Raw genomic sequence first — 25,183 nt, 5'->3', positions numbered from 1 at the left:
TGTTTTTGAGCAGCATCCACGCCTGTTGTAGGTTTCTTACCCTCTCAGTCGCTCCTCTAAGTTTTTTTTCTACCGTTCGTCTCATTTTATCATAGCTTCCTTTTTTAAAATTAAACGCTAACATATTTGACTTCCTATGCTTACCTTTTTGAAAGCAAATCATGTTATGATCACTGTTGTCAAGCGGCTCCCGGACCGCTACCTCCCATACCAGATCATGCGCTCCACAAATGACTGTATAGAATTTTTCCTTCTCTCGTCGGCTCCTGTACCAGCTGCTCCATAAAGCTGTCCTTTATTTCATCGAGGAAGTTTACCTCCCTAGCATGCCCTGATGTTACATTAACCCACTCTATATGGGGGTAATTAAAATCACCACTATACTTAAAAATTCTACAACTGTTAAAGTGTTCAAAGGTGAATATGGACTCTCAACCATGAAAGATCGTGGAGAAAAGAGACCTCAGTATAACCGGAAACTCCTCTTTTTAAAGGACACATCTTTTAGTTAGAGAGGGCACCTCATTAATCAAAAGTCTTTAAAAAAACTCCACCTGAATTATTTTCATGCTGCATATGCCATAGCACCTTTTCAAACACTCACAGGTAAAGACACAAATGCTGAATACAATGTAACGAAAAGACGTTACTTATCTTGGATGGTGAAAAAAGCGTGAAAATCTTCCACGAATTAATGCAGCTTCTTAATCCACTTCTGCATTATCTTCAACTTCAGGGCCATGTCAGCACTTATGCGGTTAAGTGCCAATACTCAGCCCTTAACCGCATAAATTGTGCCACATAAAAAGCAGTTCATCTTATGGTGTTAAGGACTGGATATTGCACTTCACTGTTCACCTTTCTCCATTGAGTTAGCCATTTAACTCTACTCTGCAAGTTCATTCCATACAGCATTTCATGACCAGGATCATATATTGTTGCTATAATATCTGAAATACGTTATATTTTTAATTGCACTGGGGTAGTAGCAAGCTGTTAAGCAGATGCCATCAAGGTACTAATACCAAATTTATCATTAAAGTAAAATCTCAGTAATGAGATTAACACCTTGGGTGAATTTTCTTTTAAAGGCAATAAATAGATCTTAATAAATAAGCATGCAACAAAAGTTAAGTGTAGATGAAATAATACAGCTGGGTAATTGAACCAAAGCACCACAAGATGGCAGTACTTCAAAAAAATTATAAGAGGAACTAGGAACCTTTCACAGTGTAGCAGGAAAAACAACAATCTGTTGGCGTATTACAGACATGCCTGGGAAATTTTGCATTATGGTCACACTGAGATTAGCAGGGGCAAAGGCTTTAGTGCATGTCAGCTGTCTTCCACCTTCCCCAGATGTGCTCATAGACACACATTTTCTCTCATACATACATTTTTTTTCTCTCTCTAACCCCATCCCACCAAGAGTGATCCCAACATCTCCAGCTCAGTTCCCTCGGTTCTCAAGCCCAACCCCAGTATTCAACTCTTTTCCCTGATTTAGGGTGCTTTTCCCTCCTTCCCCTCTCCAAGACAGGCTCTAGTACCTTCCTTCTTTTCCCCCTCCTACACCCAGTTCCAGAATCTCCCTTCTCCCCCCACTGCCTTTCCCAGCATGTTTTTCCTCTTATGCCTCCCATCTCTGATGCTGCTCCCAGCCATCAGCCTGCACTGGCACTTCTGGTCACTACCAGTGCTTCCAATGTATCTGCCTTCTTTTGTCAATAATCGAGGCTCACGTGGCTTCCTGCTGTCAGTGCAGCCACTTTTTCCTCTTCTCTCCAGTTGGCAGCCACAGCACCCAGAGAGCTGGAGATTTCACTGAAATACCTGAGTCTTCAGGTCAAACCCAGAGAGTTCCCTGCTGTACTTAAAGACTAGGCCATGTGCTTTCAAACACAAGATTCTGCTTTATCAATGCAAGATTTTACAGTTTATTCAAAATGTAGTATACCACTACTAGGTATGCTAATTTTTATTGGCACTGATTTTTCAGCGCCATATACAGAATTCAGTCCCAAATGTCTACCTGTCAAATGCCAACAAATAAGGAGTAGCAGTAGTCTGTTACTGAGTTCCACACAGAAGCAGACTTTCTAGAATGCATGTGGCTCCAGAAATAAAATACCCTTGTCTAGCTCCTCTTGAAAATGCCCTGAAAATGTTGAATTGGTCAGATATTAAATGAAAAAGTAATTAGCTGGAAAAACTGTGCATGCATATGTGGAAGGGTCTCAAAATTTTCCTTTGTCTTTAAACATAAGGAAATTTCTGGAGCCGCTGCTCCTACTCTGTTCTGAGTAATGGAGTGATAAAGTCTGTCTAAATGACTGAGTGTTCCCACCTGTATTTTGGAGGGAATTATACAAGATCCCACTTTATCTAAAAGCTGAGGAGTAGCTGATTGTGAGAATCCAGGGATAAGAACTCAGGGCAGTATGCTTCTGCCAGACTGCAACCCGCCAGGGGTTCTGGGCTGCTCTCTGATAGGGAAGATGACATGGTGGAAGCGCTATCACTTGGTTCCTCCTTGCCCAGACTCCCCCACTCTTTATGGACTGGTTCCAGAGCAGTTGGAACCTCCACTCCGGGCGTCTCCTCTGGCAACCCTTCAGATGGCACTTACAGCGAGATCTCCCCAGTAGCTGCAGGATTAACCAGCATCTCTGGCTCTGTCCTCCATGGCTGGTCCTCCAACTGAGCCCTTAGGCAGCTTAGCCCACTCCTCGCTCTTCGCCTCTCGGGTCGTGTCTCCCCCCTCTTTAAGAGGCACTGGGTTCATGCTTCCAGATGATGCGCTGTTCCCCTCTCACCTGTAAAAGCCAGTCCTGCACACCAGGCAGCACAACCTGACTGTCATTGGCTTTGTCCAGTAAAGACAACCGGGACAAACAATGAGCCTCACCACCATGCTCTTCTCCATGCCCAACTCAACAATCGCCTTGTAGTGAGCCATCCTTTCTAGCGTCGCTCCACCTCTTCTATCACATTCTCCAAATCTCCCACATGGCTGGGTGAGTTCTCCTCTCCTTTTATAGGGTGGGGTGCCACTTTCGACCCACGTGCATGCCCTATGCACTCTGAGGGTACTTATGATGTCAGACATCCCAACTGTTCAAAAGAAATCTCCCAAAAATCTCTGCAGTGCGCTATCAATTGGAGTACTCTATCCCCCTCCTGCGTGGCAGGCACAGGCACCACTGTCATGATGACTCAGCACCTCTTTCCTGCTCTTTTACAGGTACTCACAGTTCTGGCGGGATTCTCAAGTTAGGTCCATATGCAGTGTTTTGCTGGATGGAAAATTTCAAACTTTTACCGGGACAGTACCAACAGTCTCACTTCTGGCACTAGCAAATGTATAATTGCAGGTCTGAAAAAGCAGTTTCTCTGGTATTTGTAAACCACATTAAGAGTCCTTTCTCTCTGTTCTCAATAACAAACACCAAATTTGTAATCCACAAGCCACACAGGTTTTCAGTCTGCTCTCCACAATAGAGCAGTCAAATCTGTAATCCTACAGCAAAATTATTATTTTTTTCAACCTCCTAAATGCCCCATATTGGGCGCCATTTTTGTATAACCCAGGTCTCACCTCTGCCCTATCTCCAGCCCCAAGCCACACAGCAGATTACTTCAATTCAGTTCAATTCAGTTTCACATTCAGGGTCACTGTCACCTCACTCATCCATTCCAATTCACTTGCAGTCAAGCTTGGGAGTGGGTCTATGGTCCGGAATAGCAATCCAGGGGTTTGGGAGGCACTGGCACCCTCGTGCTCCAAGATACACTGTAGTCACAGCTTATGCAAACTCAAACCAATTATTTCTTCCAACTCTGAAACCCTTTGCTCAGTGTGCTGCGGCACCAAAAAAAGCAAATAGAATGTTAGGTATTATTAGGAAACAAGGATGTTATAATGCCTTTGTATTGTTCCATGGTGCGATTGCACCTCGAATACTATTTGCAATTCTGGTCACCGCATCTAAAAAAAGATATAGTGGAGAAAAGGTACAGAGAAGGGCAACAAAAATGATAAAGGGGATGGGATGACTTCCCTATGAGGAAAGGCTGAAACGGCTTTGGCTCTTCAGCTTGGAGAAAAGACGACTGAGGGGAGATATGAAAAAGGTATATAAAATACTGAGTGGAGTGGAATGGGTAGATGTGAATCACTTGTTTGCTCTTTCCAAAAATACTAGGACTAGGGGGCATGCAATGAAGCTACAAAGTAGTATATTTAAAACAAATCGGAGAAAATATTTCTCCATTCAACGTGAAATTAAACTCTGGAATTCATTGCCAGAGAATGTAGTAAAAGCAGTTAGTTTAGCGGGGTTTAAAAAAAGGTTCCTAAAAGAAGAATCCGTAAGCCATTATTAAAATGGACTTGGGAAAATCCACTGCTTATTTCTGGGATAAGCAGCATAAAATGTATTATACTGTTTTGGGATCTTGCCAGGTATTTGTGACCTGGATTTGCCACTGTTGCAAAAAGGATACTGGGATTGATGGACCTTCAGTCTGTCCCAGTATGGCAACACTTATGTACTTATGCACTTATATAGATAGTACTTTAAACCTTTATTAAGCAGTCCAAACAGCATATGTGTAGACTATATTAAGAGAAGAGCCAGGAACTGGTTTGGTTGTTGGCAGAAACTGCTAAGTGATCTATAATCTTTTCTGTATCTTTAAATTCATCTACCTAAACTTAGAGAAAAAGAAAAAAAAAAGAAAAAAAAACGCTGTTTGTTTTTACTAGGGGGTGTCCTCTTTAGAACTTTCTGTCTCTTATACTATCGTCTAAAAACTGCAAAGTGTGCTGTACTTTTTTGTTTGCTCTGAAGCTGTGATTCCTGGGCTTGGGGGCAGGGCTGCTTGAAGTAGTTCTCTGGGGCAGGGTTTAGAGTAAACGTACCTTAACAGATAGATACCAGCAGAGACTAAGCACCACATTTAGTTTGGTCTTTTCCCAGCGTGGCAGTGCTTATGTACTTATGCACTTATATAAACTCCAGCTTAGATCCAGTCCTTCTGATGTTCCTCAGGGGAACTCCTATACCGCTTTTCCTCTCAGGTATATTTACAGAGATACCTCATGCGCACCAAATACGTACATATATACAGTTCACCTGCCAAGGCTTATCCTGTAGGGCAGTGTTATTCTCAGTGGCTGTTTCTCCTCCTCTCAGCACAAATTCAAACTCTGCAGCCTCAGATCCTCCTCTAGTCTGACCTTCTTCCAGCGGTGACTCCCCTCGGGATCTACCCTGGTCCTGAGCTCTCCCTAGCTCCAATCCCCTGCTCCTGGGCGAGGTCTCTCCTCTGCCCACCCTTAGCACACACAGAGGGGCATTTTCGAAAGACACGTCCAAGTTGCGATTTGGACATCTTTGCAAAACAGCGAAATTCAGGGGTGGGGAAACCCGTATTTTTGAAACAAGATGGACATCCATCTTTCGTTTCGAAAATACCATCAGAGAAGTCCAAATCCTTAAATTTGGACGTCCCTAGATATGGACGTTTCTGACTTTCGGCGATTTTCGAAACCAAAGATGTCCATGTCAAAAACGTCCAAATGCAAGCAGTTTGGGCATAGGAGGAGCCAGCATTTGTAGTGCACTGGTCCCCCTGACATGCCAGGACACCAACCGAGCACCCTAGGGGGCACTGCAGTGGACTTCAGAAAATGCTCCCAGGAACATAGCTCCCTTACCTTGTGTGCTGAGCCCCAACCCCCCCCCCCCCCCCCAAAAAAAAAAACCCCACTACCCACAACTGTACACCACTACCATAGCCCTTACGGGTGAAGGGGGCCACCTATATATGGGTACAGTGGGTTTGTGGTGGGTTTTGGAGAGCTCGCTGTTTCTTACACAAATGTAACAGGTAGGAGGGTTTGGGCTTGGGTCCGCCTGTCTGAAGTGCACTGCAGTACCCATTAAAACTGCTCCAGGGACCTGCATGCGCTGTCATGGACCTGAGTATGACATCTGAGGCTGGCATACAGGCTGGCACAAAATAATTTTAAAGATGTTTTTTGAGGGTGGGAGGGGGTTAGTGACCATAGGGGGAGTAACGGGAAGTCATCCCTGATTCCCTCCAGTGGTCATCTGGTCATTTCTGGCTCCTTTTTGTGGCTTATTCATAAAAAAAACATGTCCGGGTGAAAACATCCAAGTGTACGTCAGGGATGTCCTTTGTTTTTTCAATTATGGGTCAAAGATATCCAAGTGTTAGGCACGCCCAAGTCCCGCTTTCGCTAAGCCTCCAATACGCTCCCTTGACATTTGGACGTGCTTGCTATGGACTGCAGTTGGAGACGTCTAAAATCGGGTTTCGATTATACCGATTTGGACGTTTCTGGGAGGACGTCCATCTTCTGGTTTGTGTCGAAAGATGGACGTCCTCTTTCGAAAATGAGCCCAACAGTATCCCAGTTGCTGCTTTCAGGAGCCACAACCCTCCTTTACAGCCAAGGGTCACGCTCCTTACTCAAGATTCCTCTTTCCACCTCCTGGTCTCCTGGCAGGGGACTATCAGGCAACCAAGAACCCCCCTCATGGGCATAATTCCAGCCTTTATCCCCTTTGCAATTCCCCCCTCCTTGTCATTCTCTACAAGGGCAACTCTTTTATCCTGCATTCTATTTCAAAACCACTCCCCATGGGCTGGGCCTCCTCCCACTCAGGGACATCCTACCACTCCAGCCCTCTAGCAGAAACCTCCCTCCCCCCAGGGCACTGAGGAAAAAAAATATATCACTCTAGTAATACCTATCCGAAGGTGTATTACATAAGCTACAGTTAACCTTGCCCAGGCCCTCCTGTAGTGCCGGTATGATCATTTGTGGCCTGGCAGTATAAAATATCTTTATTCTTGGCACAGAATGACCTTGGTCAGGATGCAGGTGAAAAATCTGGACACTATAAATATTCAGCACCAATCTGGTAGAATTTTATACACGTCACCGATACTTAATCAAATTCTGTACATGGCACACAAGCTAGTTAGGCATATTCTGTGAAAACCCCACTGAAATTTAAGTAGATTCTGTAAAACCTATGGAAATTTAGGCAGATTCTGTAAGCGGTGTGGAATTTGATGCTGAACACTAAAATGTATCAGGTGTTTAGCCTTTTTTAGAATAGCGCTGTATGCATAGATTTTTTTCGTGCTCATTTGGGTAGATGTAGAACTGACTATACATTGGCCAAATCAGGTCAGCTAGTGGTCTGAGGTAGATATTAAACAAATTAGGTGACTTTGAGGCATATTTTCAAAGCACTTTGGGAGGCTAAGTTCCATAGGTTTCTATGGAACTTTGGGAGGCTAAGTGCTTTGAAAATATGCCTCATTATGGCAACAAAGAAACTCTACTGTTCCAAGAGGATTGCATAAAGTGATAATGAGACCCAAGAGCTTTTTTGAATAGTGAAGTCTCTTTTCTCAAATTGTTTCCATGACAAAATGTCCTCAGACAAACTGTCATGGACAAGTTTGCATGGACAACGTCATGATGACAAAACGTCAGCAGACAAAATGGTATGGACAAGGATGTGTGGAAAATGGGAAGCAAAATGTACCCTGTTCTATGTTTTATTGAAAACAATCACCTAAAAATTAAAAACAGAGAAATGCAGAATGTTTGAACATGTTAAAGTTAAGCAGCCATTGGAAACCAAAGAATAAACCAAATAGGTTAAAATATAATCCATAAGGAATTCAATACACTGTAATACAAAGGAGTCAATGGATATCAAAGAAGAAGCCACTGACATACAAAGGATGCTGAGCAAACAAATCAGCAAAGACTTGTCAGGTTACCGAACAATTTTTTTTATATTATTCAATGATTTAAGTTAATAAAACTGATGACTGCAGTTATTACACTGATATAAATGGCCCCCAACTCTTCACATTCTCATTCATGTAATAAGGTTAACTAGTGTAAGTTCCTATATTATAGGACTTTTAAAATAACGCTACAAATGCCAAGTGGAGTGGAGGAGTGGCCTAGTAGTTAGGGTGGTGGACTTTGGTCCTGGGGAACTGAGTTTAATTCCCACTTCAGGCACAGGCAGCTCCTTGTGACTCTGGGCAAGTCACTTAACCCTCCATTGCCCCATGTAAGCCGCATTGAGCCTGTCATGAGTGGGAAAGCGCGGGGTACAAATGTAACAAAACAAAATTCATAACTTCACAGAAAAGAAGTAAGCTGGTAGTTAGGTTATTTCTTCACAAAGCATTCAGACAGCAGCAATGGGAAAGAATTGTGACAATGTGAGAAGAGATTGTACAACGCTCATCTTTACATGCAAGGGGATACTGTCATCTTTGAAATGGGTTAGCATAACCACAAAGTCATTCACAGTCAACTTGAGATTGAGCAACAGAGAGCAGAGTTGTCCGAAGAAGTGACAAGATAGATCATCCAAAACAAACTCCTGAATGTACTTCAGAAAGCTGCACACCTTCTTCCCAAATGATCAACACTTGCCCACAATGTTCAGCATCAATGCCAGAAAGAAAGATCCATAATCAAGAAGATATCTCCTTCTATTTGCAAACTCAAAGTGGTCAAATCTTCATCCGTGTTCAAACTGATGACATGATCACCCTTCACATCTGATTCTGATTTGGGATTCTTATCACAATCTGAACATTGGATGGTACATCCAAAGTCTGTCCTAGAAGATATGATCAATTATATACAATTCATGGTTTCTTAAATGGAAAGGTATTATCTGCTGTTTATCTGCTGTTAAATGCAAGATCTAAGTGAGTCTACAACCGTTTCTTGCCGTCACTGCTGTCTTTGACATCAGATCTTAAACCTGCTTCTCTGGTAATGGACTTTGAACTAGCAGCAATTCAGGTGTTCCAAAATATATTTTCATCAAGTTTATTTCACTTTCAGAAATGCATATGAAGTTGCAAGTTGAAGGATTATCTACACACTACAGAGATGAACCCGATTTGGCTGTTACCACGAAGCATCTTCTTGCCTTTGTCCCACCTGATGATGCCATCAGTATTGTGAAAGACTATCCGATGAACCCATATATAGTGATCTGGAATGTATTCTTTACTATCTGGAAGATAATGTCACTGGCTGACCAAGATGAGGTAAAAGAGAACAACTTAGACATGCAATTGAGATTTGGAATCAATACTCACAGGTACTTCTAAACTTGCCTTGAAGTAACAATGCCATCAAAGAATGGCATAATGCCTTCAACAATGTTGTTGGATTTGCCCATCCCACTACAACCAAAACTGCACACAAGCTACAACAGAAACAACATAGTACAGAACTCCTGCGTAACCAGTTTGAACTTGGGTTCAGCCAGGAAAGAAGAAGAAGACGACATACATGAGGATTAGTGAAGCCCTGACTACAGTAATAGAGATCTGATTGCTTATTTGGCAGACATTGCCAGAGTTTTAAATATCAGTGTTGTCTGAACATTCTGTGTTTATACTAATTTTAAGTTAGAATAAACGTCAAATTAACATAACTTATTCCATAAAGAAACTCAATCTCAGTACATGCAGTAATGATTCCTAGATGAAATCAACAAGAGGGGGAGCAATTCTAGACCTAGTCCTTACTAAGTGCATGATCTGGTGCAGGAGGTAATGATGTTGGGGCCACTTGACAACAGTGATCACAACATGATTAGATTTGATATAACTGGAACAAGTACACAGGGAATCCAATACTTTAGCGTTTAACTTTCTAAAAGGAGACTATGATAAAATGAGGAGAATGGTAAAAAAAAACAAAAGAGCTGCTGCAAAGGTACAAAATTTGCACCATGAGTAGATTTAGGAAAGAGAAGGGCCTTGATATACTGCCTTTCCGTGGTTACAATCAAGCTAGTTTTCATATCATATACAGGTGCCTGGGACAATGGAGGATTAAGTGGCTTGCCCAGAATTACAATAGGCTGCAGTGGAAATCAAATTCAGTTCACCAAGATCAACACATGCTGCACTAACCACTAGGCTACTCCTCCACTCAATAGCATCCTGATATATTCCATCTATTACAAAGGTGGAAGGAAGGCCAAATGATAGCAGATATAGTTAAAAAGTGAAATGAAGCTATTAGAGCTAAAAGAACATCCTTCAGAAAATGGAAGGATCTAACTGAAGATAAGAACAAGCATAAGGAAATGGCAAGTCAAATGTAAATGGTTTTTCAAGGGTGACTTTGATAGCTCAATTGATTAGACTGTATGTATGTGTAAAGGTGTATTAACATTTGATGCTATATGACAGCTACAGTTCTGAACACATCTATATTGAAAAGACTCATGAGGCAGGCTTTTGTGGCCAAAACATTATTCATGTCGAGTCTATTGGATGTTTGATTAAAACTTTTATATGACCAACACATCTTCTTTCTCCTGATTTTTTCTTTTCATCTTGGCTATGCTTTGCTTGCTTGATTTGTGCAAGGGAGTTTGTTCTTCTGTTTTCATCGATCAATAGCAGTTTCACAGCATACAAGTACAAAAGTAGAATAGGGTTTCTGATCCTCAGCTGCACTCTTCCAGGACACCCTTTTATTTCCATTTGGTGTTCAGTTCCTTTTTAGCTTGTGCTGGGCTCTTGATTCTCCCGAGACCCCCTTTGGTACTAGTTATTCAAAATGCTTCTGTCCTTTTTATTTCTTTTCACCTCACCACCTCTGGATTCCTTTAGAATCCTGTATAAAGCACCAGTTGGGCAGCTTTTTAATTTCTTCCTTACACACGACTAGGTATCTCTGGATCGGGGTTGCCAGCTGGCTTCATATTCGCCTGACAGGGTAATACAGGCCCGAGTTTACCCCACTGCATGCAGGTACTTGTAGTCTTACTTTTCCTAGGGAATCCAGTTTGGAAATCAGAACAAGTCCCTGAATGCAATAGGGTAAAACCTGAATGAGATCAAACGTGTCAGGCAAATCTGGAACCAATTGGCAATCCTGTTCTGGATGGGCACCTAGCACGCTCTCTTTTCTTTATTTTGTAGAATTTTATTCTTTCCTGGCACTCAGATCAGAGTCTTCTATCCCCATAAGAGACAGATCCAGAGCAGAGACCCTCTTCATTCCAAGTAACTACTTCAGTGAAATGCCAAGGACTTTACTACATGAACCCTGTGCCCCCACTACAAAAACTCAGAGCCACAAACAGGCTTCTATCTTTTCAGACTCCCTTTTTCTTCTGGTGATGACTATGGGCACAGGATAATGGACTGTAGCCACCTAAAAAAAATGGCTTGCTACCCCAACCAGCTGATACATTTGAGCTGATCTGGCTTAGGTTCCAGCTCCGGTCACAGACATCTCCTTTCTCCTACAGTAACGCAATTGAAACATCATCTGTTTAAATCGGAGAGCTATGCAAATATGGAGCTCTGAGTAGTTCAAATGCTGTCAGTGGAGGCTAAATCTTCCCTAACCCCATCCCCATTCCAGGGAGTGAGGTTAGGGACGATTTAGCTTTTATATGCATAATTTATAAAATATGCATATAAAATAAGCTGGGAAATTTGTGTTTACTACATAAGGAAGGTAAATTTCAAGAGAAATTATGTGGCCTGGTATAACATTACCCCTGTTATCTAGTAAAATCCCCAGCTCTAAAAGCCATGTTTGAGAGCAGTCATAAATTACTTCACCTGGACAGGCATCTGGTTGACGTTGCACATGGAAGACCTTTTACTAAAGGGTTGGCACGCGCCAATCCGGAACTACTGCCAAACTACCACAAAAGCCTGGCACCCCCAGCACACACCATTTCTGGCACTACAAAAATATTTTCAATTTTATAGTGCCAGTGCTTACCCGGTGGCAATGGCGTTGCCCAATTACCACCAGGTTAGTGTGGGAGCCCTTATCACCACCTCAACGGGTGGCAGTAAGTGCACCCAAACCCCCCCCCCCCCAATGGCTACACAACAAGTGGTTCACTTACCACACGACCACTTCTTTTCCCACCAAAAAGACAGCCTTTTACCCACAGTGGTAAAAGGAGGCCTCAGTACGCATCAAAAACATGTGATGATGCTAGCACAGGCCCCATTTTACCGCAGCTTAGTAAAAGGACCCCATGATGTCATAACTAAAGTGGACCAATCAAATCTTAGGAATTATGATACGTCTCTTCCTAAAATAACTTCACCGAGAGTTGTATTGGGAATTACAGGAGATTTGATTTTGATTTGACTTAATTTTACTGAGGGGCATTTTTTCTAAGGCGCGGAGGACTAACGTGGGCTTACCATGCAGTAAAAGGGCACTACCATGGGATATGCTGAGATGTCCAAAAATAAAGGAAAAGTAGAAACTATCACTAATATATACTCAATTTTCTACTATAAACAACCCTGTATTGCAGGTGCCAGTGCACATGTATGTATGAAAAAATACGTGGAGAAAAAAAGACTTCAGAGCCCTCAGGAATAATTCTCTTTACAATGATATATTCAAAACAAGAGAACTCCTTACTTCAATCATTAGTCTTCACAAAAAAAACTCCACTCTTCTGATTCACAAAATACTAGTGCATGCACTTCAAACAATACAAAAGGTAGAGGCTATTTTTCCCGCCATAAAGCCGGTGAACACTATCAAAATTATAACTTAGCTTGTATCTTCTAAATGTCCATTCTTTTCCAAAATGTCAGCTACAGAAACGCCCAACAGGAGAACCCTGTTTCGCCACCACCGGGCTATTTCAAGGGCTAGTATTTTCTTTCTTCAAACAATATTATTCCACCACTGCTTTGCCCCTTAATGGCGTCTTTAAACTTCGAATGGCTTCCTTACTCATTATATAACTGACTCTCCCCCGTCACTTCCTCTGACGTCATATCCTTCTTGACGTCCAATGCTTTCCAGGATTCCCAACCCGTCACTACAGGTTAGGAGTGCATCATAAAAAGGCTTTCCATTCTATCGATATATTTAACCCCTTTGGGATCACAGTTTGTAAAGAAAAAATCCATCGTTGTTCTTTTTGTCTAAGCATTTTTCTCACATCTCCTCTCCTCTCCGTCACAACAATCTGTTCCAACACAATACAACGTAGTTCTGAAAATTCATGATTTTTCAGTAAACAATGAGAAACCAAGGGTTCGTATGTTTTTCTGGCTTGTATGCAGTGACGATGTTCAATCAACCTTGTCTTCAACATTCGAGATGTTTGCCCCACATAATACAATTCACAAGGGCATTTCAATAAATAAATCACATTTTTTGATTGACAATCTGTGATAGCTTTCAGCATAATTTTCCTACTAGTATGAACATCCTCAAATTCATGCTCATTCAACATATTTGGACATACTGAACAATGGCCACAACCCCCATGATGGCCTATGATTCTGTCCATCCCACTCTGTCTGTTCCATGTGTCCGCTCGACACAAAACATCTTTTAAATTACTCTGTCTTTGATATGAAAACATAACCTGAAGATCCTGAAAACAAGGGTAAATCCTCAATATATGCATGTGTTTCTTAATCAATTTCACCATCTGGTTAGAATGTACATTGTATTTCATAACAAATGTAACAACTTCATCTTGCTCGTTATTATATCTCATAGGTTGCAATAACCACTCTCTATGGTTAAACAAGGCACGTTTTCTTGCCTTGCTAACCAATTTATCAGGATATCCTCTTTCCCTCAATTTTTGTTGAAGATGAAATGTCTGATGATGATACATGTCAGTGGAGGAACAAATTCTACGGTACCTCAAAAATTGAGCAAAAGGAATGTTAGTTTTGCAATGGCTCGGGTGCATGCTTTGAAAATGCAGCGTGGTGTTACGATCAGTAGCTTTCACATGTACCGATGTTTGCCATTGATTTTCTATCTTCGTCAATTGTACATCTAAAAAAGAAATGGCTACAGCACTACTGCAATATTCAAATTTAATATTAGCATGACACCCATTTAAATATGTCACAAAAGCTTGTAATTGCAAAATTGTACCGTCCCATAACATGAAAATGTCATCTATATACCTCCACCAACTTTTAATGTGTCTCTTCCAAATGGATTCATATACCCATTGTGTTTCATAGGCTTCCATAAATAAATTAGCTATCGTGGGTGAACATGCTGCACCCATTGAAATCCCCGTTTTTTGTATGTAATATTTTTTATTAAACGTGAAATAATTTTTAGTTAATGTAATCTGAATCAGATCCAATATAAACTTAGTGGGAATCATATGAGGACGTGCCCTACTTTCTAGAATCTGTTCTAGTATTTGAATAGCCTCATTTTGGGGAATTGACGTATATAACGCCACCACATCTAAAGTCACTATCAATGTAGTGCTACTTATTTCTGTTTTTTTCTTTTCAAATAGCCTCAAAAAATGAGAACCATCTTGGATGTAAGATTGGATGTTCTGCAAAAATGGTTGCAATATCTTATCTATGTACTGTGCAGGACGCTCCAACAATGAGCCTCTTGCTGCCACAATGGGTCGCCCAGGAGGATTACTTATGTTTTTATGTATTTTTGGGAGAGTATAAAATACCGGAATTTTGAAACCCTGAAAGTCTAAAAAAGAATATTCTTTCTTAGTCAAAAAGCCTAAACTCCGTCCTTCTTTTAAGAGGTCTTGCAATTGAAGTTGAATCTCATCCGACGGGTCTATGTTCAATTCCAAATATGTATCAGCGTTGGTTAGTTGCCGATATATTTCCCCTATATACTCTCTGGTGTTCTGAACAACCACCGCTCCACCCTTATCCGCTTTCCGAATCACTATGTCTGTGTCGTTCTTTAAATTATCCAATGCCATACGTTCATTTCTTTGCAAATTTAAACTACGTTTAGGAAGAGTACATTCCATTTCTTCTAACTCTTGCAAGATACATTTTTTAAAGGTGAGCAAATCAGCATCCAAAACACCTAATGGAGTCCATTTCGAGGGTTCACTGACTATAGATCTATCTGGCACATGCTCTTGATCCAATGTGAAAAAATATAATTTTAAATTCAATTTCCGGATGAATTTCTCTAATTCCATCCTTATTTGGAAAACATCATGAAACCCCGTAGGAACAAACGTGAGACCCTTGCTTAATACACTGATCTCATCACTACTCAGGGTTCTATTAGATATGTTTACCACTGTTGTACGTGTCTTTGTGACCTTGTCTGGGGCCGTTGGTTTTGACCCCGATTCGTTCTGCCTCGAGCCCGCCAGCCTCTGTGTCCATAAAATTATGCTGAAAGCTATCACAGATTGTCAATCAAAAAATGTGATTTATTTATTGAAATGCCCTTGTGAATTGTATTATGTGGGGCAAACATCTCGAATGTTGAAGACAAGGTTGATTGAACATCGTCACTGCATACAAGCCAGAAAAACATACGAACCCTTGGTTTCTCATTGTTTACTGAAAAATCATGAATTTTCAGAACTACGTTGTATTGTGTTGGAACAGATTGTTGTGACGGAGAGGAGAGGAGATGTGAGAAAAATGCTTAGACAAAAAGAACAACGATGGATTTTTTCTTTACAAACTGTGATCCCAAAGGGGTTAAATATATCGATAGAATGGAAAGCCTTTTTATGATGCACTCCTAACCTGTAGTGACGGGTTGGGAATCCTGGAAAGCATTGGACGTCAAGAAGGATATGACGTCAGAGGAAGTGACGGGGGAGAGTCAGTTATATAATGAGTAAGGAAGCCATTCGAAGTTTAAAGACGCCATTAAGGGGCAAAGCAGTGGTGGAATAATATTGTTTGAAGAAAGAAAATACTAGCCCTTGAAATAGCCCGGTGGTGGCGAAACAGGGTTCTCCTGTTGGGCGTTTCTGTAGCTGACATTTTGGAAAAGAATGGACATTTAGAAGATACAAGCTAAGTTATAATTTTGATAGTGTTCACCGGCTTTATGGCGGGAAAAATAGCCTCTACCTTTTGTATTGTTTGAAGTGCATGCACTAGTATTTTGTGAATCAGAAGAGTGGAGTTTTTTTTGTGAAGACTAATGATTGAAGTAAGGAGTTCTCTTGTTTTGAATATATCATTGTAAAGAGAATTATTCCTGAGGGCTCTGAAGTCTTTTTTTCTCCACGTATTTTTTCATACATACATGTGCACTGGCACCTGCAATACAGGGTTGTTTATAGTAGAAAATTGAGTATATATATGCTGAGATGTCCCATGGTAGTTTGACCAGCAGCATGCACTACCCCCTAGGTAAAAAATATTTTTAAAAATTTTGCTGCAGGAGGCATGTCTGGGTCGGAGAGTAGGTGTCATGTCCTCTACCTCAATGCAAGCGGCGTTCTCGGGCTGCGCAGGGTCCCGTCGACACACACACTTGACTGGCACAGCCCTGAGCCATGTGTGTGTAGTTCTTCTCTGGCTGCAGGCTCCTTGATTGCTTTGCTTCCATGCACCTGGTTCTGCTCTCTCTCTGCCTGGCTTCCAGGCTGCTTTGCTTCCACACACCTGAGTCTGCTCTCTCTCTCTCTCTCTCTCTGGCTTCCCTTGCTTCTCTCCTATTGGTCTTCTGATTCTTCTTTCCCCTGCTCTTGTCCTATGGCTGTGCTCCTTCTCCCTGTTGGTCCCTGCTGTCAGACGCCAGCACTTTATCAGCTGAGCTCTTCCTGGATTCCATGCTTCGGCTTCTACTTTGGTAGGTGTTACTTGCTCAGTAGTTTGCTTCTTTTCTACTTTGTCCCTCGTTGCTGACTTTGCCTGTGCCTGGATTACTCTCTTGCCTGCTGCCTGCCTACTGACTTTACCATGCCTGGATTACTCTCTTGCCTGCTGCCTGCCTACTGACTTTGCCTGTACCTGGATTACTCTCTTGACCTGCTGCCTGCCTGGCCGATACGTTCACCACCCCACTTCCAGCTCTGTCTCGTAAGTCCTGCAGGCCACCCGTACCTAGGGGCTCAACCTCTGTGGAACGGCGGTCAGCACAGGTGAAACCCAGGGTTGTCCGTCCACCAAGCAGAACCTGGTCTGAGTACCGGGCTCAGCAGCGCTCTACTTGGTACAAGAACTCACAAGTCTGACAGTAGGCATGCCTGTGCTAATCAAGTACCACAGAAGCTTACTGCCTCCTAAATAGGTGCCGTAAGGGCTCCCGGCAGTAATGGTGATGTGCTAATGGGGAAATTAGCACGAGGCCATTAAAAAATAACATGATCACGTCCATTTTTCAGCTGCACTAGAAAGTAGCCAAGCACATGCCAAACTCACATGCTAAATGCAGCACCAGACATTTTCTAGCGCGACATTTATTTATTTATTTATTGCATTTGTATCCCACATTATCCCACCTCTTTGCAGGCTCAATGTGGCTTACAATACATCATGGATAGTGGAAATGAGAAGAGGTTAGGCATTTGGAGTTACAGCAGGGTTTGTGTTGGATGGTAATGGAAAGCATAAAAGTAAGAGACAGGAGGCATTGATTTACATTCATGGTATAGGTGTGAGTTTCACATGACTTGGTCTTTGTGATAAGTCTTGTCGAAGAGATGGGTCTTTAGTATCCGGAAGTTGGTTAGTTCGCGGACCGCTTTCAGGTTACGTGGTAATGCGTTCCAGAGCTGTGCGCTCATATAAGAGAAGGTTGATGCGTACATTAGTTTGTACTTTAGACCTTTGCAGTTAGGGAAATGAAGATTGAGGAATGTACGAGAAGATTTTTTAGCATTCCTGGATGGTAGGTCTATCAAGTCTGACATGTATGCTGGGGCATCACCATGGATGATTTTGTGTACTAGGGTACATACTTTGAACGTGATACGCTCTTTGAGTGGGAGCCAGTGTAACTTCTCTCATTGGGGTTTTGCACTCTCATATTTTGGTTTGCCAAATATGAGTCTGGCTGCCGTGTTCTGGGCTGTTTGGAGTTTTTTTGAGTATTTGCTCCTTGCAGCCAACGTAGAGTGAGTTGCAGTAATCTTGATGACTTGATAACATGACATGATAAAAGGACCCCTTAATACTGCTTAACACGACTGAAGCTTTACAGTTGTTTACAATATTACAGGGGGGCCTTTTACTAAGCTGCGCTAACGTTTTTAGCTCATGCTAAAAATCAGCTGGTGCTAAACACTGAGATGCCCATTATATTCCGATGGGCCAACAAGATCCTCCAAATCAGGTCCGAACTATCTAAAGCTACACCAACAGAGGAAAATAGTCCAACCCGTAGCTCAGCCTTAATCCCCTTAATACTACTAGCCTTAATCCAAGGACTCAAAACTGACCGAAACTGGGAATCTTCTCAGCCACTCACAGTTGAGGATGTAAGATTACTCTGTTGAAATGCTCCCAAGCCGACTGCTCCCCGGATCAATGCCCAAAACACCTACTCAAATCCATTCCTATGGAAGCAGTAAACTGGTTACTCGGTAATCTCAATGAGCTGTTAAAAACTGACTCTCTTCCTCCTGATATGGGCAAACTTTTTCTAACTCCACTACTGAGGGGATCTGAGTTAGACGTAACATCGCCTGCAAGCTACCACCCAGTGGCAAGCACACCCCTTTTTACTAAAGCATTAGAAACCTACATTAGTAAACTACTCTCTTTTTATCTGGAAACATTTTCTACTTTACATTGGTCACTACTTGGCTTCAGATCATCACATAGTATGAAACATTACTGCTAGTTCTAACTACATATATCAAACAACACCTATGAAAGGGCGACCAACTAATTCTTCTCCAATTCAATATATCAGCAGCATTTGATGCGGTTGACCACACATTGCTACTCAAACACCTGGATCAGATAGGAATACCAGGGACTGTGTTCAAATGGTTCAGCGAATTCCTATCAAATCGAAGCTATTCTGACAAGCAAAACAACCAACTTTCCAACTCCTGATCTTCTAACTGTGGGATCCTGCAGGGATCTCCCCTCTCACCTATCCTGTTCAATCTCTTTATGTCATCTCTTGCCTCAATACACCTGGGACTAAATGAACTACTATTATCGTATGCGGATGACATCCTGCTTCTCTTACCAGTGACAGCTTCAAACATAGATTTAACTCTGTAGCAAATGGTATGACTGTTGTTAGCACCTGGGCCATGACCAATAAACTGAAATTGAATGTGCAAAAAAACTAAGGTCCTGTGGTTCCGAAATCAGGGAGTTGAGGTCCCATCATCAATATCTTTGACCAATGGTTAAATCTTTACAGTCGATCTGAAACCAGAGTACTACTACTACTACTTAACATTTCTAAAGCGCTACTAGGGTTACGCAGCGCTGTACAATTTAACATGGAAGGACAGTCCCTGCTCAAGGAGCTTACAATCTAAAAAGAGTACTAGAGGTCTTGCTTGATTCTTCACTCACCTTCTCTTCCCATATTAACCAGCTATGGAAGAAAACACTATTCAAAATGAGACAGCTACGTCTAGTCAGATCATTCTTCGACCAAAAAGCCTCCATACTACTAGTCCAAATGTTAGTTCTACCTAACTTGGATTACTGTACTTTCTATTTCTTGGTATTGTTAATATCAGAAAAATTGCAAATCATACAGAACACAGCTGCTAGATTTATATACAGATTGAATAGATATTCTAGGGTTTCAACTCATCTATATAAACTGCACTAGCTTCCCTTAGCAGAAAGATTCAGGTTCAAAGCTGATTGTTTAGTTTTTCAAATCCTCCAGGGCTTCACCTCTGAACTGCTAAGACTGCTTTGCTATGTCTTTTCCAGTCTAACAGACAAACAACTGATGCTTGCATCACCGTTCCAAAACACAAACCGACATCAGAAGTTTTTCAGCTCTCTATTCCCCGTTCTTGGAGTCAAAATATGGAACTCTCCACCTATTCCCATCAGAACAGAAAACAGCTACCTGAACTTCAGGAAGAGGCTAAAAACTTTTCTCGCCCCAAAGACTACTTCATAACAATCCAGTATGACTTCTACCTCCTAGTATCATCCATTATCCTTTCCTTAATGTTTTTAATCTCATGCATTACACCAGTGGTCTCTGTTTCTCATACCTCATACTACTAACACTATTTGCTTTTGTCTCACCTAGAATGTAAACCGCACTGAACCCTGGAAAGAGGATATTAGCGGTATACAAGAATTGATTTGAATTTGAATCTCAGCATCTAGCATCAGCTGATTTTTGGCACAAGGTAAAAACACTAGCACACCTTAGTAAAAGACCCCTTAAGTGATTAAAGTATAGCATACAATTACAATTCAGGAGAAAAAAATTATACATGTCCAAATATCAAGTTCAGTGTAGATTCGGTCCAGATTAAACGTATTTTGAAATAATAATTTCAGAAATACCAATTTTTTTCTCTATTACTATTAGCTTTCAATTCCATGAGTACAGGAGTTGTGGTAGGTTTACTAACCCTCCAGAATACTGCTACAAAGAAAAAAAACTTTTAAAAAATTCAAATGGTAAGTGAGATGTATCAGATTCTCACTATATTCATTCACTCCTCGAGACTCAAGTCCAGCCAATGCTTGCAACATCGAGGCTTAAAGCAAACACTCAACAACAGGAGATCTTACTTGTGGAAGGTGAATAAAATAACAGTTTTTAATTGTTTTTTACTCCAATTAATGCATTTTAAATATATAAGTCAAGCAAAAGTATTCTGGTTTGAAAACTTGGATAAAATTACCTTACAAACACATATTACCATACATTAAATAGTAAAATAAAATTCTCATTGATTTTCAAACACATATACTGCTGTGAGCAGTCTGAGATTACAATAAACCATCACATGATGTAAAGAGGCCTCCAGCAATCCTAGTTATGGGACTTTTCAGGTTCCTGACTATGTCACATGCTGAATGTCATGTTTACACAGTATTAGCAAGTTAATCTGATGAACTGTGATTATTGCTGCTTTGCGCTGTGCACTTCTGAATGCACATTTAAGAAATTCCGCAGGATGAATCTATATTGCTAAATAATGTATGTATGTCAAGAGAACACCCTCATCTTCACAATTACCATTGAGAATCAATTTAATGCTGTATGAATCTAGATTTTAGCAAAAATATGGACATCACTGAAGGACCATCTCCAGTCTCTTTTGAAGACAGCCCATCATGCCTAATAAACAGGGGTAGATCTTATAAATACAGGCAAATTATTTGTTAACAAGAGGGAACTCTGTTGGCCTAACTGCTCCCAAGTTGCCTGTTTCCACTCCTGCCTCCCAGATTCCCCCACTTGATTCTTTCCACTGCAAGGTGACAGAGATAGCAGCTAGCACTAGAAGAATAGAACAGAGTGTATGTGTGAGATTCCAGGCTCTGCAGTTACCACCTCCTAAATCATAGCAAGCAACTATTAAATATAAGCACAATGGAGAGGAGACCACTGCAAGACCTCATGCATAGATTTAGGTGGTCTTTTACAAAGCCACTCTAGCATTTTTAGCATGTGCCACCTCCTTGAGAGTGTAGCTGTGGCCCTTTGAAGGCCAAAGACTGTCTCCCTGACAAAATATGTTCAACATGCACGTAGCTCAGGAGGCCAGGAACTAGCAATGGGATTTCTAACATCAGGCCACATGAGGTAGCAGGACAAGCCAGAAGAAGATGAATAACTAGTGAGGTAATTAAATTTGCTGATGACACAAAGAGGCTCATTTTCAAAGCACTTAGCCTCCCAAAGTTCCATAGAAACCTATGGAACTTAGCCTCCCAAAGTGCTTTGAAAATATGCCTCAAAGTTATTCAAAGTTGTTAAACTGCAAGAGGATTGTGAAAAATTACAAGAGGACCTTACAAGACTGGAACACTGGGCATCTAAATGGCAGATGACTTTTAATGTGAGGAAGTGCAAAGTGATGCATGTGGGAAAGAGGAACCCAAATTATAGCTACGTAATGCAAAGTTTCACATTAGGAGTCAATGACCAGGAAAAGGATCTAGGCGTCATCGTTGATGATCTGTTGAAACCCTCTGCTCACTGTGCAGCAGCGGCTAAGAAAGCAAATAGAATGTTAGGTATTATTAGGAAAGGAATGGAAAACAAAAATGAAGAAGTTATAATGCCTTTGTGTCACTCCATGGCGAGACCACACCTCAAATATTGTGTTCAATTTTGGTCATCGCATCTCAAAAAAGATATAGTGGCATTAGAAAAGGTACAGAGAAGGGCGACAAAAATGAAAAGGGGATGGGATGACTTCCCTATGAGGAAACGCTAAAGCGGCTATGGCTCTTCAGCTTGGAGAAAAGATGGCTGAGAGGAGATATGATAGAGGTCTATAAAATAATGAGTGGAGTGGAACGGGTAGATGTGAATCGTTTGTTTACTCTTTCCAAAAATACTAGGACTAAGGGGCATGTGATGAAGCTACAAAGTAGTACATTTAAAATGAATCAGAAAATTTTTCTTCATTCAACGTGTAATTAAACTCTAGAATTCGTTGCCAGAGAATGTAGTAAAAGCAGTTATCTTAGGGGGTTTAAAAAAGGTTTGCATGGGTTCCTAAAGGAAAAGTCCATAGACCATTATTAAAATGGACTTGAGGAAAATCCACTATTTCTGGGATAAGCAGTATAAAATGTTTTGTACTTTTTTGGGATCTTGCCAGGTATTTGTGACCTGGATTGGCCACTGTTGGAAACAGGATGCTGGGCTTGACAGACCTTCAGTCTGTCCCAGTATGGCAATACTTATGTACTTATCTGTACTGGGACCGGTGCTATTTAACATATTTGTATATGATCTGGAAATTGGAATGGCAAATGAGGTGATTAAATTTGCAGATAACACAAATCTATTCAAAGTTGTCAAAACACATGCAGGAAGACCTTAGGAAACTGGAAGACTGGACATCCAAATGGCAGATGAAATTTAAAGTGGACAAATGCAAACTGATGCACATTGGAAAGAATAATCCAAATCTTAGTTACCTGATGCTAGGGTCCAATTTAGGCATCAGTACTCTAGAAAAAGATCTAGGGTCATTGTAGACAATACCCTGAAATCTTCTGCCCAGTGTGTGGTAGAGGCCAAAAAAGCAAACAGGATGCTAGGAATTATTAGGAAAGGGATGCAAAATAAGGGGGAAATGGGACTTGATATACTGCCTTTCTGAGGTTTTTGCAACTACATTCAAAGTGGTTTACACATATTCAGGTATTTATTTTGTACCAGGGGCAATGGAGGGTTAAGTGACTTGCCCAGAGCCACAGGAGCTTCAGTGGGAATTGAACGCAGTTCCCCAGGATCAAAGTCCACTGCATTAACCATTAGGCTACTCCTCCACTCTGTATTGCTCTATGGTGCAACCTCACTTTGAGTATTGCATTCAATTCTTCTCATCGTTTCTCAAAAGAGATACAGCAGAATTAGAAAAGGTTCAAAGAAGAGTGTCCAAAATGATAAAGGAGATGGAACCCCTCCCATATGAGGAAAGGCTAAAGAGGTTAGGGCTCTTCAGCTTGAAAAAGAGATGGTGAGGGTGTATATGATTGAGGTCTACAAAATCCTCAGTGGTGCAAAACAGATAAAAAGTGAATCAATTTTTCACTTTCAAAAACTACAAAAACTAGGGGACACTCAATGAAATTACATGGAAATATTTTTACAGCAAATAGAACGAAGTATTGTTTCACTTAAAAAATAAGCTCTGGAACTCATTGCCGGAGGATGTGGTAATGGTAGTTAGAATATCTGGGTTTAAAAAAGGTTTGGACAAGTTCCTGGAGGAAAAGTCCATATTCTGTTATTGAGATGGACATGGCGGAAGAAACTGCTTGCCTCGGGATTGGTAGCATGGAATGTTGCTACTAATTGGGTTTCTGCCAGGTAGTTGTGACTTGGAATGGCCACTGTTGGAAGCAGGATACTAAGCTAGATGGACCATTTTTCTGACGAAGTATGGTTATTCTTATGTTCTTATGACAAGGAGGATGATGATGCTACAGTTAGGGAGGAGTAGGACACCTCACTCACCTCCCTGATCACTATTTCCTTCCCCCACCCCAACCTGCTAATCCTAGAGCCCAGGTGCCACCCCAGGGGCAGCTGGATTGGCCTCTGGAGGGGTTGGTCCACCTCCAACACAGGGCAATGCTTGGGGGTCAACCCTCCTCCTCTCCACTACTGAGAGCAGACGCTCAACCAGTTGTAGGGGCAGTTGCAGCTTGATATGCACCTGCTCCTGGAACTCATCCTGTATTGAAGATGGTTGAGGGTAGGCCCAAGGTCATTCAACAGTGACCAAGGGTTGGGGAAGGTGGTCTAGTCCACCTGGTTTGTCATCTGCTAGGCTCAGACCCCTCCCAGGACCCTGATGTCTGCCTCCCCTCCTGAGGCACCTCCAGGAGTATCTGGGCACCCTCCCTGCCTCTGTCCCCTGCTGACAATGCCCCTTTTATCAATAACCTTCCTCCCCCTCCCCTAGATACATTGTTCCCTTGAAGCCTTTTATCTTTTCCATTTTTTAGACCACAAGATAACGCTATTTTGGACTCAAACATATTTGATTTTTATCAAACAGGTTCCACAGTTCAGGTTTATATGGGTGTCCTGTGTTTTTATCTCAATGCCCATGGCTGCCAGATGTGCTAAAAAGGTTCTAAGGTGACTCCCCAGGTGTCATGAGTTCTGTGAAGAGTATTGGGGAAAGAGCAGTCGATTGGGTTGTTATATGCAATACCTGCTACTCGCAGGGGTGGTATACACCAGTTTCTTCTGTGTGCTGCAATGCTTGATGACACTGGGCCCAGGCCCTCCAAAAACAAATGACCACACCTTGATAGAATGAGTAAGACGGAGTGAGCCCTTTATTGGCCCTCCACAATCAAGTTAAACAGAACAGAATAAATACAAGATAACAGGGTTTGTCAATGTCAACATATGTGATGAGGCACATAACCCTTACTGGCCCACTGGTACACAAACAATAAGTACAACTTGAGAACAGAACCATGATGCCCCACACATATTTTCCCTCCTGCAGCCCAGCGAGAAGACAGATCCATATGTTAGATTTTACTGGAAAACACATTCTCAATGGCAATGCTCTATGGTACAGGGTCCCGAGATGTAACACATTTCATAGTCCCTTGAAGACGCTACCCTTGTTCTACAAACACTCAAGGTTACATAAATGGGCAGGCAAAAGATATGATGGAAATCTAAAACCACAACCTG

At 41.6% G+C, this 25,183-nt stretch overlaps 1 long non-coding RNA gene across 1 annotated transcript in view; it reads right to left on the bottom strand.

Moving 5' to 3' along the window:
• Window positions 1–25,183, bottom strand: part of LOC115461546 — a 61,024-nt gene that overhangs the window by 12,682 nt on the left and 23,159 nt on the right. The window lies entirely within an intron of this gene.

Source organism: Microcaecilia unicolor, chromosome 2, assembly GCF_901765095.1.
Source record: "Microcaecilia unicolor chromosome 2, aMicUni1.1, whole genome shotgun sequence".
NCBI classification, from domain to species: Eukaryota; Metazoa; Chordata; class Amphibia; order Gymnophiona; family Siphonopidae; genus Microcaecilia; species Microcaecilia unicolor.
Note: the sequence above shows the minus strand (reverse complement) of the source record. Positions and strands in the feature narration are given on the sequence as shown.